Here is a 13,570-nt window from a genome sequence, read left to right as displayed (position 1 = left end):
GATTGAGGGGTTTGGAGGGCAGGAGGGGGATCAGGGCTGGACAGGGGTTGGGACAACAACAACATTGAGATTACAGCCCTTTTCAACCAAAAGAGAAAAGATGTTTTGTGACTGGCAAAACCAACCACTATCCAGTCAGAAGCAGAGCTCTTTCCATCAGCTCAAAGCTGAAGTTCAAAGGAGGAGCCAAGAAAACAAAAACAAATGGTGGGAGGACAAAGCAAAAGAAATCCAAACATTTGCTGAGAGACATGATATCTATGCAGAGCTTTTTTTGTGAGACAAAGACCCTCTCTGGATCAAGCTCATGTGGCCTCATACCTCTGAGGTCCAAAGATGGTAGTACCCTTCTTAAAGATAATGAATCCATCTCAGGAAGGTGGGAGATTAGCATCTTCAAAGTTCTATTGTCCTTCTTAATGCTCCCACTGACTTCAGTGGTGCCAAATTGTTTTATCCTCTGCTACACTGACAGGAATAATCTCCTCAGACAGAGATCACCAGAACATGACACACTCTAGTCATAATCCACCCTACTTCTAGCTCTCCCTGACAAACACCCTGTCCTGGGGAAAATAGCTGATATATCACCAGTTACTTCAGCTTTACACCAGCCGGGAATTCTCCTGTATTGGCGTATCGCCCACCAGACCCATTAGGGTAGCTCTCCAGCTAGTTGAATGTCTTTGAGCAGCTCAAAGTGGCCAGAAGAGGGCTGAGTGTCTGGCGCTCTGGGAGTCTAAATCTGCTAAGCAGATAGTTGGTCCATGCCAATTATCTTACACAGTTGGGAATTAACAGAGTGAAATATTCAGCATGGTATGCTCTACTTTGTAAACTTTCTCACAGGTAGATGTCAATATAAAGAGTATTTTGATATTGTCTTTTTTTTTTATCTTAGCAGTGCAAAACAAAGAGAGTTTTCAATGGAAGTGCCAAAGAAAAATAATGTTAAAAAAAGTCTCCTCTATGACTCTTATACAGTAATATCATGGAATATAGAGCATGTGCTTCATTTAATTAAAACTTAACTAAAATAAAGACAGCATTGGGCCAACATCCAATTAGGTTAGAGAAGGGCCTAAGCTGCAAAATTCAGATCAGGATCTCAGGTTTGGTTCAGCAAATAGCAGAGATAGAGACCAGCTGTGAAATTTGGATCCTTATCTGGGTTTGCACTGTGAACCTGCCTCCTCCCCTTCAAAGTTCAGACATGTTCAGATCCAGACTTTTAGTTTGGGTCCATCTCTAAAAATCAATATTTTCCCAGAGCTCTTAGGTTAGGGGCAAGTCTCCCCTTGCTTTTCTGCAGGCACAGGAGCTGTGACCACGGCCAAACCAATAAGGTTCCACTGCATAGGGGTTAGGACAGGATATGGGGAGTGTTTGCTGGGGGTTTGCATCCCAGCACTGAGCTGTCCCTGGGTGTAATTATGGATAGGCTATCAGAATTAAATTTTTATGATTTTATAATTTCCACTGATAATATCAATGTTTATTTTTAAGCATTTTTTCTATTGTTATCAATTTGAATTTTCACAGGTGCAAGAAATTATGGAGAGACAGACAAAAATTACTTAACTCATTAAGTAACAGCAAAAAACCTGAGTGGTCAAGTGTTGGCAGACTAAAGAGGAAGGAAGGAACAAGAACTTAAAATGTTTCCCATTGACTCAGCAAAATGTGTACATTCTGAAAGAATCATTCTGTGTGTGTGTGTGTCTGTTTGTGTGTGTGTGTGTGAGAGAGAGAGAGAGAGAGTGAGAGAGACCACACACAACACATAGTGATACTTGTATGTATGTGTATTTTTTGTATATACCTATTTCATACCAGTTTTTGTGTCCTTAAAAGCGAGAGGTATGAATGGAAGAATAAACAGCAATAATCATTTCTTGACCTATTCACATTTTTGTTTTAATGTAACAACCCATTTTCACATTTTAATTTTGCTGTATCTAATTAATTAGGGTGAAATCGGAGAAACAGGTGTTCCAGGGGAATCTGCATCAAAAGGGAACAGAGGAAAAATGGTCTTTTATAGTCTTTTATGAATATTGATTTGTCTTGAAGTTGGCTTGTTAATATATTGCAGAAATCACATCTTTTTACATCCTCAGGTGATAGAAATCTGTTTTGAATGGATATCTTTTAACATGCTTAATATATATGTATTACATCAGTTGTAAACACAATAGTCCAGATCCTGCACTCTGTTGCAGTTGCTCTGTATATCACTAGTATGGCTAAAACTGGTGTAGCCAGATATGGAAGATCAACCTAGTGCAAGAGGCAGCCTCCAGCGGCCTATAGCTGGATGCCACGTCTGTCTCTTGGGACCAGTCTAATGGGCTAGTACCTTGAATGGTCCCTTACAGTATGTGCTAACTACTTATGCTAAGCAATCTGTTCCACTGTGCATTTTGCTGTGACACAGGGACAGGGCTGACGGGGGGAGCCAGTACAAATTAGCAGGGCCCGGCGGTCCGGAACAAGGCCTGGGGCCTGGATTCCCTGGCTTCGTTGGCCCTGTTTAGCCGGTCCACCCTTGCTGGGGGGCCCCCCTAAATTTTTTTCACCGGGGCCCAAACCCGCTCTCAGCGGCCCTGCACAGGGAGTACCTTTCCCAGACTGGAAGAAAAGTTCTGTGTGGCTTGGAAGCTTGTCGCTATCTCTCACCCGCAGAATATCTTTCACTGGTCCAATGAAAGATACTACCTCACTCCCCTTATCTCTCTTGGTACCAATGGCAGCCTGAATAGTTTACAATGAAAGACTCGTGTGGCACAGAGCTGGCTCCAGATAAGGGAAATACAGAGTCTATTTGATAGAAATCCTATGGCGGGCTGAGGTTATGGGGAAGTTGGTGGAGTGGGCGGGGGTATGTTTTGTTGCTGTTTTTACTGGCTGAAATGTTAAAATTTCTTATTGTATTTTGCTCCTTATGAACAGTAAGCTTAATTTTTCTCTTATAAGTGATTTTATATTTTAAGTTGAAATGATAAATAAGGTACCTCATAGTTACTAGTTCGAAAGAGTCCGATAGATGGTCAAGTCGTCTTCATTTAATAGGCCAAGGTAAACAAAACACTGCTTTTGTGGTAATTGTTTCCTGTTGAACTGTGTTTTCAGCTTATCTGACAAAGGAAGGGAAAAGTCTTAGGCTATGTCTACACTGGTGCTAAGACTTTTGTCCCTCGGGGGTGTGAATAAACACCCCCAGGAACGACAAAAGCTTTAGCGATGCAAAGTGCAGGTGTGGGCAGCGCTTCGTCAGCGGGAGCCAAGTTCCTGTCGACAAGGCTACCGCCCTTTGTGGGGTGGTGGTTTTATTTTGTTGCCAGGAGAGCTCTCTCCCGGCGATAAAGAACAGCCACACAGTGCACCGTACAGCAGCGCTGCTGCAGTGGCACAGCTGTGCCATTGTAAGGTGCGCTGTGTAGCCATAGCCCTAGTAGTAGTAGCAGTTTGTATTATAAGTTAGCCAGGCATATTGCTCACCTTTTTCAACTCTTGTTTTTGTAGTTATCATGCTATGACCTATTTTTTCCCTCACTTCAGCCTGATCTTGCTCCTTCTGAAATGAAGGAGAGTTTTGCCTTTAACTTCAGTGGGAGCCAGATTGGGGATAGAGGGAGTGGGACACTTACGTAGCACCTCCAATCCAAGGATATCAAAGCACTTTACAAATCTGAATGAATTTAGCCTCACAGTGTCTTTGTGAGGAGTAGGCAGACAGGCAAGAGTTGCTGTTCCCATTTTACCATGAGGAAACTGAGTCACAGAGAAGTTAAGAGACTTTCCCAAGGTTACACAGAGTCCATAGTAGAGGTGGGAGTAGAATCCCTATCTCCTGAGTCACTGTGCAGTAAGCATTGCTAGAATTCAGCTGAACTGCACAAAGAAAAGCAGTAGTATGCTGCCATCCTGTCTATTTTTCTTCTTTTAAAAATGGTTATATGTGAAAATATATGGGGCCTGATTCTCTTCTCACCCAACTATAAATTAGGAGTATATCCACTGAAATGAATGGAGTTAAACTGGTGTAAAACTGGCATTAATGAGATGGAGAATTGGGCCCTAGAGTCGAGAAGTACGCAATAGGATCATAACTGCTCTATATACCATTTGTAGATTGTCTGTCTGTAATTTATGCCAATGTTTCCAGGGTGATGCAGGTTATCTTGGTCAGAAGAGTACCAGGGACATCAAGGACACAAGGTATGAATTGACCACAAAAAGTGGTATGTAATTTTATTTTCATGAAAAGCTACTCTCTTTAAATTTGAAGATGAGGATTGGTGATTTTTTTCCTGTCTCAGGATACCATATATGTTCAATAGTTTAAATTATTAATGCATTTTGGTGGCCTGGGGGTGGGTATATTGTAAGCTGCTTGATTATGTCACTTTGAAAATGCTACTTCTGTATTTTTGCCAGCAATATGAAAATAAGTTTGTGTGTTAGTATGTATGTCAAATTATCTTACAAATACTATGAACTAAAATTCTAGGAGTCAGATTTTCAGAAAAAAAAGAGATCCAAAGTCCAGGCATGTAACTGTGTGTCTACATTTCCACACTACTGCAGCTGAGAGGACAAATCAGGTATTTGCATGTGCAAATGACTATTTAGATGCCCAAATCTAATTTTTCATGCCAATTTATGCATCTATTTAAATACCTAATTGTACTTAAAATATAGTTGCACTTTTTCATTTGGATCTTGGGCCTTTCCTGAAAATTGTCAATTAAAGAACAATACATGTTTGGCGTTCTGTGTTGCAATATTTTTTAAAAATTAGGAACGTATATCTGGTTTTGGAATTATTTCTGTCCATGTTTGATGTTTGCAGCTTATGGATGTTTTTGGATAGTTTGTAATCACAGGCTGGAATTAAAAGATCACAATAAAAGTGAGCTGAGATGTCACTCATTTCAGAAGTTAAACCTAGACTCCACTCAAATCTAATTCTTGTTTGTAATCATTACTGCTGTTTATGCTTCAGTAGTGTCATACAGAGATACATTGGACTGATGCTTAGGGGCAGCAACATTACACTTGATTTTCAAAGGTGCTGAGCACTTTGATTCCCATATATGTTATTTATTTATTCTTCTCTCTCTTCCCAGACCCCGTTTAAATAAAACACCCACACAGAAACAGTAACAGTTATCATGATCCCACCATTCTGGAACTTAAATTGCCACAATAGAACAATACATATTAAATGAAAAGAGATAAAATACATAGTACAGTGAAGTTCTGCTATGATTGTCTTGTTTTACAAGCCATTCTCGCATTTTAATGATCATAATTATCAATGCAGTTGAAAGCTTTAAGTTAGCTAGTAATCTGCAATCCTTTTCTTCTAGGGTGCTAAAGAAGCAAAGGGAAAGCACCCTTTTTCCGTATGTATATCTGGCATATTCTATATTCAATATACATTTAGAAATAAACCACTTCATCAGCTAAGAATTCCTTTCTTTCTTCTTGTTTTGTTTCTGCTCTGCAGCCATGTGAACTCATTAACTATGTGCGCAACCACAACTGTAAGTACTATATCTTGCTTTATTAAATTGCATCACCAATTTACAGACTTATCGGCCATGTACATACAAAGAGCGAGTAACTGCTTGACAATTAAACCACCTTCATTTCAGAAAGAGTACATTTTGCTCACAGTATATCCTTTTTACAATGCTGCTTTAGCTGTGTTTGTACCGTGTACAAAGTGAATCGCTAAATGTCTATTGATTCTAGTAATCAGTCGGTAAGTGCATGATCATTTCTAACATGCTTCCTTGATTTCCTTTGAAAGGCCACAAATTACAAAACAAACAAAAAACCCTCTTTTGAAATAGAAGACACTTTTAAATGGCAATAGCTGTTCTAGGGATCTGTGTTCCCTTTGTTGTGTATAAAATAGCCTTCATGGAAATTAGGTGCATGGGGTACTTGGAAATGGCTAGTGTCTCTATGAATAATGAAGATGCCCTGACTGTCCTTAAGGGAAGATAAATGAGTAAATTATATTATTTTCTGTAAATCAATCTTAAATACAGATTATGGACCATTACTCATGTGACTAGTCTTGATCTTCAGCTGAGCTTATTTAAGCAGAGAATATTTGGGACAATATTAGAATGTTTCAGTCCAGTGTCTCAAACTGTAAAATTTGCCAAAACAGAAACTCAGGAGTTTGGATAATTTGCTGAGTTACTTACATCTGTTTCTCTAAACTCTGTTAGAAACCAGGGACCATAGAAATCTACAATAAGAACATACAGTGCAAATGAAGGGACAGAAGCTGAACTCCCGGTGCACCTAACAACTTCCACTGAAACCAATGAGAGGTTGTGAACATCTGCATTTCCATTCAATGCAGTGGAAGATGCAGATGATCAGCACCTCTGAAATTTAGGCCATTACCGTAAAGATACTTATGGCACATCGCTCCGGATTACTTGCCTTTTAACTACTAAAGCTGTGAATTATGTCACTTACCCATGTGAGAGCTGCAGGATAACTTTTGTCATGTGAGCCGTCCAACTGACTTTAGAACCACAGAGGTAAAACTTTTATTCATGTTTATGAGAATTGCAGGATGATTTGGCCTTAAAACTTCATTCATCCTCCCTAATATCTGGTGGAGTACATAGCATCTGAGGCAACTTTGCAAACAAATATACTTGGAGATGATCATCAGGTCCATTGGGAAAACCTGCTCCACTGTTTTCTTCTCCTCTCACTCCCAGAAGTTCTCACTGACCTTCTCAGAGTGCAATTTTTACACTCACAATTTTCAAGGCCCTGAATTGAGTCCTCCACTGTGGGATAAAGGGTATTGGACATGTGATCAGAAAGGGGCCATCAGTGCTTCTCTTTAACTGGTCAGAGTGATTGGTATGTGTTATGATATACCCAAGGTCCTGAAATTGCTGTGTCCACAGCAGGAGTGAGAAACCAGTATGCTTCCTTTAATCAAGAATTTCTTCACATCGAATGCCAGCCTTGACAACTATTAACACTTAAGAGTTTGTTGTCCTCACAGTCTGCATATATTTGCAGTTTCAGATGTATTGGAGTTGGTAGGATCATGCATTGAACCAAAAAGAAGGATATATGGTTCTTTTAGTTTAATTTCCACAAATCTTTTAAGTTTATGGCCCAGTATATCACTGATTCCCATTGTATGAATATTTTCAGCTTATATTTTCTTGGCCTTTTCTTACATGTTTCCGACTTGCTTCTTGGTATGTTAGCATCCTCGATCCTTTGCATCATTCGTCTTTGATATTGTTAAAGCCCCATATAGCTAATCTCCTGGAATGTTACTATTACCAGTTCCAAAGCGATATGTAGCCTTCTTTTGTATCTTTTCTTTCTCTTGTATCTTTCTGTCATATTGTTATCCTGTGTTGTTCTCTTTCCCTTTTTCCCCCTTTTTCTAATCTCTCAGACAAGGACACAGACAGGGCTACACTCCCTGACCCTACACATTCCAATGGTGCCTCACTTCCTCGAACTGCTGATGAATTTTGTTCTCTGACTCCATGACATACCCGGGTTACAATCCAGATTGACTAGCTGTGTCACCCCTGCCCTCTAACCTGGAGTGCCATTTGCAATGTTTTACTGCTGTAGCCTCCAGCCTGGACTGCTCACAAACAGCCTCCAGCATGCTAGCCACTCCCAGCTGTGTGTGTGCTGTAGCCAGCCAGCCACACCTTGGCTCTTACCAGCCTGGGTTATACTTCAGGGTGACCCCAACACACCCCCAGTCTTATATTTTCCCCCCAGAAATGTATACCTTGTACTGCACAGCCCTCTCCTGCACAATCCAAATGTATATATAGTCCGTTATTGCTTTAATACAAATAATATACCCAAATGGCATTTCCCAGACACTTCAATTTAAAACACTGGATTAAATAAAACAATAAAACAAGTTTGTTAACTATGTGTTGATTGTTTTTTAATCGGTATATGTACTTGTTTGGTAGGAGTAAGGGGGTGTAAACTACTACAGACACAAAGAAGGAGGTGGGGTGCAATACAATAAGTTTGAGAACTACTGGACTAGTTAGGCTGGTCTATAATTCCCCGGGTCCTCTTTGTTCCCCTTTTTAAAGATAGGTACTATGCTTGCCCTTCTCCAGTCCTCTGGGACCTCACCCAACCTCCATGAATTCTCAAGGATAATCACGAATGGTTCCAAGATTGCTTCAGCCTAGCTCTTTAAGTACCATAGGGTGAATTTCATCAGGCCCTGCTGACTTGAATACATCTTACTTATCTAGTAGCAAAGGGGTAGCCGTGTTAGTCTGGATCTGTAAAAAGCGACAAAGACTCCTGAGGCACCTTATAGACTAACAGATGTATTGGAGCATAAGCTTTCGTGGGTGAATACCCACTTCATCAGATGCATGCATGCTCCAATAATGTCTGTTAGTCTATAAGGTGCCACAGGACTCTTTGTCGATTCTTATTTATCTAAATATTCTTTAACTTGTTCTTTTCCTATTTTGGCCTCTGTTCCTTCCTCCTTGTTAATATTAATTGGTTACGTATCTAGTCATAGTTTACCTTTTTAGTGAAGATTGAAGCAAAACAGGCATTAGACACCTCAGCCTTCTTGATGTCATCCATTATTAGCTCTCTTTTGCAGCTAAGCAGGGGACCTACACTTTCCTTCATCTTTCGCTTGCTCCCAATGTATTGATAGAACCTCTTGTTATTGCCTCTTATGTTCTTGTACATTTTGTGCCTTAGTCATAGGCACCAACTTCCTCTCTATCCGGGGGGTGCTCGACCCCCCCCACCTCAGCCTTGCCCCAACTTCACCCCTTCCTCCAAGCCCCCACCCCTGCGCAGCCTCTTCCTGCCCCTGCTCTACCCCTGCATCCCCACTCCACCTTTTTCCCAAGGCCCAACCCCACCCTGCCCCGCTCTACCCCTGCCCCACCTCTTCACTGCTTCTCCCCATCCCCTCCCCCAAGCGTGTCTCATCCCCGTTCCTCCCCCTCCCCCCTAGCGCCTCCTGCATGCCGCTGAACAGCTGTTCCATGACATGCAGGAAGTGCTGGATGGGGGAGAGAAGTTGATAGGTGGGGCTGCCGGCAGTCAGGAGGTGCTGGGGGTAGAGGGGAAGCTTGGCTGCTGATAGGTGCTAAGCACTCACTAATTTTTTTTCATGGGTGCTTGTAGCAGGGTGGACCCCTGCTCCTGCCCTGAAGGGGTTAAAAACAGCCCTGGGAAGGGGCTGTGGCAGGAGAAAACAGCCTTTAGGCTGGGCTGATTGGGGAAGTGGCTGCAGCTGGGGCCACGCCCCAAACTGAGCAACAGGGCCTTATAAGAAGGCCAGGGAAGCCAGAAGCCCAGACAGTCTCTCTCTGCATTCAGAGGGAGATGGGCCTGGCTGCAGGGAGCTAGACCGGGTACCTGAGTGGAGCAGGGCTGGGGAAAGGCAGAGGAGCTGGGGAGCTCCAGCCTGGAAAGCCCCAGGCTGCTGCCTAGCATTAGGCCAAAAGGTACTGGGGGTTGCAGGGGGCAACCCAGGGGTAGGCCAAGGCAGCAGGTTCAAACCCTCCTTGCCAGTGATGAATAGGCGGATACTGCAGTCTGCCCCAGGACGTGGGGCTAGACAATGACTGGCAGTAGCCATACACTGAGGCAAGGTGGGGGTTCCCTGAGGTTACTGCCAGGGGCAGCACCCCATGTAAAAGGGCACTGGGTCCAGGGAGGGACCTGGGGGCCAGAGGACAGGTGGATCACTGGCCTGCAGAGGGCGCTCCAGAGCTGGAATGAGCTAATTCCCCGGAGTCACCAGCAGGAGGCGCCGCAGGGGTGAGTCTGGCCGGTTACAGTGCTTCATGTCAGCACCTTTTGGCCTTAGCCTTTCTGATTTTGTCCCTACATGCTTGCGCTATTCTTTTACATTCATCCTTAGTAATTTCTCCATGTTTCCACTTTTTGTAGGATTCCTTTTTGATTGTCAGGTTATTAAAGAGCTCCTCATGGAGCCAGGGCCGCCCAGAAGGGGGGGGCAAGAGGGCCAATTTGCCCCGGGCCCCACAGGGGCCCCCACGAGAGTTTTTCGGGGCCCCTGGAGCGGGGTCCTTCACTCGCTCCGGGGGGCCCGGAAAACTCTTGCGGGGCCGGGCGCAGGAGCTTCTTCCGCTCCCGGTCTTTACCGGCGGGGGGGTCCTTCCGCTCTGGGGCGGAAGGAGCCCCCACTGGTGAATTACCGCCAAAGCGGGACCCACCGCCGAAGTTCAGCTCGGTCTTCGGCGGTAATTCCAGACCCCAGGCCCCCGGAATCCTCTGGGCGGCCCTGCATGGAGCCATATTGTCCTCTTATTATTCTTTCTATCTTTCCTTTGCATGAGGATAGCTTGCTGTTGTGCTTTTAGTACTATCTCTTCGAGAAACTTCCAGCTCTTCTGTGAACTTCTTTTAGCCCTTAGATTTTCTTCCCATGAGACCTTATCTACCAGTTCTCTTGTTAAAGTAATTTTGGTATTTCTCTTTTCTCAGAGTTTCTTCTTATGTTATAACAACCTTTGTCTGGGTACCATCCTAGTCCTCTTTATGGCCTATACCATGAGCTTAGATTACAATTCCCTTCCCATTCAGGAAGCTGATTCTTGCTATAGAACTCGGAGAAGCGGATCAGATAACAAATATTGGAATTGTAGGACAAAACAGTGACTCTAGCTCCCACTGGGCAGGCAGTTGCTGTCTCTAATTTTGGTGGCATTCACTACTGATTTACAATCTCTCTTATTCTTTCAAGTAACTGGGATATGTCCAAAACAAACACTAGTTCCGTTGGATAGACTGGGCATTCTGGTTTTCCTAGAAGATAAAAACAAATGTTATACAAATCACAAGATAAAAAAATGCAAGCTATTTTAAAGCGATTAATAACTATTTAATTTTGCTTTCCCTAGATAACCTGATATAATGCTGCATGCTATCTAGGGACTCACTATACAGAAAATGATGCAAGGGCAGGTTGTGCTGGGGCACAGTTCAGGAATGCAATGAGACTTTTTCAGACACTGCACTGAGGAGTGCATGTGCTGGACACAATTGCCATCCATGTACTCCTTTGAACTGTGGGGAAGGGAGGGGCAGGGAGAAGCCAAAGTCATAGTCTTGCCCCCTCCCATGCCACATACAGACTTGCAAAAGTGGCTTGGTGCAGAGGGGGATAGAATATTAGGGTTGGAAGAGACCTCGGGAGGTCATCTAGTCCATTCCCCTGCTCAAAGCAGGACCAACAACAGCTAAATCATCCCAGCCAGGGCTTTGTCAAGCTGGGCCTTAAAAACCTCTAAGGATGGAGATTCCACCACTTACCTAGGTAACCCATTCCAGTGCTTCACCACCCTCCTAGTGAAATAGTGTTTCCCAATATCCAATCTAGACCTCCCCCACTGCAACTTGAGACCATTTCTTTTTGTTCTGTCATCTGCCACCACTGAGAACAGTGTAGCTCCATCCTCTTTGGAACCCCCCTTCAGGTAGTTGAAGGTTGCTATCAAATCCCTCCTCACTCTTCTCTTCTGCAGACAAAATAAGCCCAGTTCCCCAGCCTCTCCTTGTAAGTCATGTGCCCCACCCCCTAATAATTTTCATTGCCCTCCGCTGGACTCTCTCCAATTTGTCCACATCCCTTCTGTAGTGAGGAGACCAAAACTGGACGCAATACTCCAGGTGTGGCCTCACCAGTGCCGAATGGAGGGGAATAATCACTTCTCTCGATCTGCTGGCAACGCTCCTACTAATACAGCCCAATATTCCATTGGTCTTCTTGGCAACAAGGGCACACTGCTGACTCATATCCAGCTTCTCGTCCACTGTAATCCCCAGGTCCTTTTCTGCAGAACTGCTGCTTAGCCAATTGGTCCCCAACCTGTAGCAGTGCATGGGATTCTTCTTTCCTAAGTGCAGGATTCTGCACTTGTTGTTGAACCTCATCAGATTTCTTTTGGCCCAATTCTCCAATTTGTCTAGGTCACTCTGGACCCTATCCCTACCAACCAGCATATCTACCTGTCCCCCCAGCTTAGTGTCATCTGCGAACTTGCTGAGGGTGAAATTCATCCCATCATCCAGATCATTACTAAAGATGTTGAACAAAACTGGGGCACTCCGCTTGATACCGACAGGCAACTAAACATTGAGCTGTTGATCACTACCCATTGAGCCCGACAATTTAGCCAGCTTTCTATCCACCTTATCCATTCATCCTATCCATACTTCTTTAACTTGTTGGCAAGAATAACTTGTATAAGAGCTGTGCATCCTGTGAGTAAGGATTGTAGGACTTGGTGCTTAATTGGAGTATTTTATAAACTTAAATTCAAGAAAACCAGCCTGATTCTCCACTGCCTTACATTGTCTGTTGTTTACTCGTGTGCAAAGTGAGCGCAGAATGGCAGTAAAACGGTACCAAACCAGAACAGTGGTGTTTTCGACTCACTCTGTGTGGGGGAGCTAAATGACGACTAAACAAGGGGCAAGGCAGTGGAGAGTCAAACCCAGTGTGCTTGAGAACTGTAGAGTTCACTACTAACCAGGGGTGAAGGTAACTTAAAGGATTTACCAGTACGCCGGAGTCCTGAGTGGGCATGCCCTCAACCAGAAGAGTGTGGCCTTAATGGGAAGAGGTGGGGCCTTTCAAGATTTAAAGGTCCTGGGGCTCTGGCTGTGGCTGGGAACCCCAGGGCCTTTAAATCACCCCAGAGCTACCAGCTGCAGAGGTGGCTGGGAGCCCTGGGGCTCAGGGGCAAATTAAAGGGCCCAGGGCTCCGGCCACTGCTGAGCTCTGGGTCCTTTAAATCACCGTGGGGCAGGAGTGGCACTTTAAAGGGCCTGGGGCTCCCCGCAGGGGCCAGAGCTCCAGGACCTTTAAATCCCCCCTCGAGCCCGGCTGCTGGAGCTCCGGCGGGGATTTAAAAGTCCCAGGGCTCCCCACAGCAGCTGGAGCCCTGGGCCCTTTAAATCACTGCGGAGAAGCTGGTCCAGTCTGACATGGCGAACCGGCTCTTGCTGGTATGCCGTACTGTACCAAACTGGCTTACTTTCATCTCTGCCACTAACATAATGTGTCTGTGGAACTATTAGCATTTGTGACAAGAAAACACTTTAAATAATAGTGGTTGACTCAAGGAATGGTAGAGAGAGTAGGATAGCTTATAAAGAAAAAACTGATTCTTAATTATACGGTGGCTTGCAGTGGTATCATTGATTACATAATCTAATGACAGTGGGGTTGCATAGTTGTAACTGAGGGAATAATTTGCCCTGCAGAATCTTTATTAATGTTGATGCTGTGTTTAAATGGAAAGAACCTAAGTTGACTGTCCACAACTAAACTGAGTGGGTGGGAGGCCAGACAGAAAAAGTATCTTCTTGCAAACTGTGTGTAACCCCCAAGGAGATTACCTACATTCCTGGGGCTCTGTCTGCTGGCAGCTCAGGAGAGGCATGCTGTCCCTGGTAGGGAGGGGGCGCCAAGGCAAACTCAGAGTCTGCCCAGCAACCAATAGGGAGTGAG

Source organism: Mauremys reevesii, linkage group 2, assembly GCF_016161935.1.
Source record: "Mauremys reevesii isolate NIE-2019 linkage group 2, ASM1616193v1, whole genome shotgun sequence".
NCBI lineage: Eukaryota > Metazoa > Chordata > Testudines > Geoemydidae > Mauremys > Mauremys reevesii.
Note: the sequence above shows the minus strand (reverse complement) of the source record.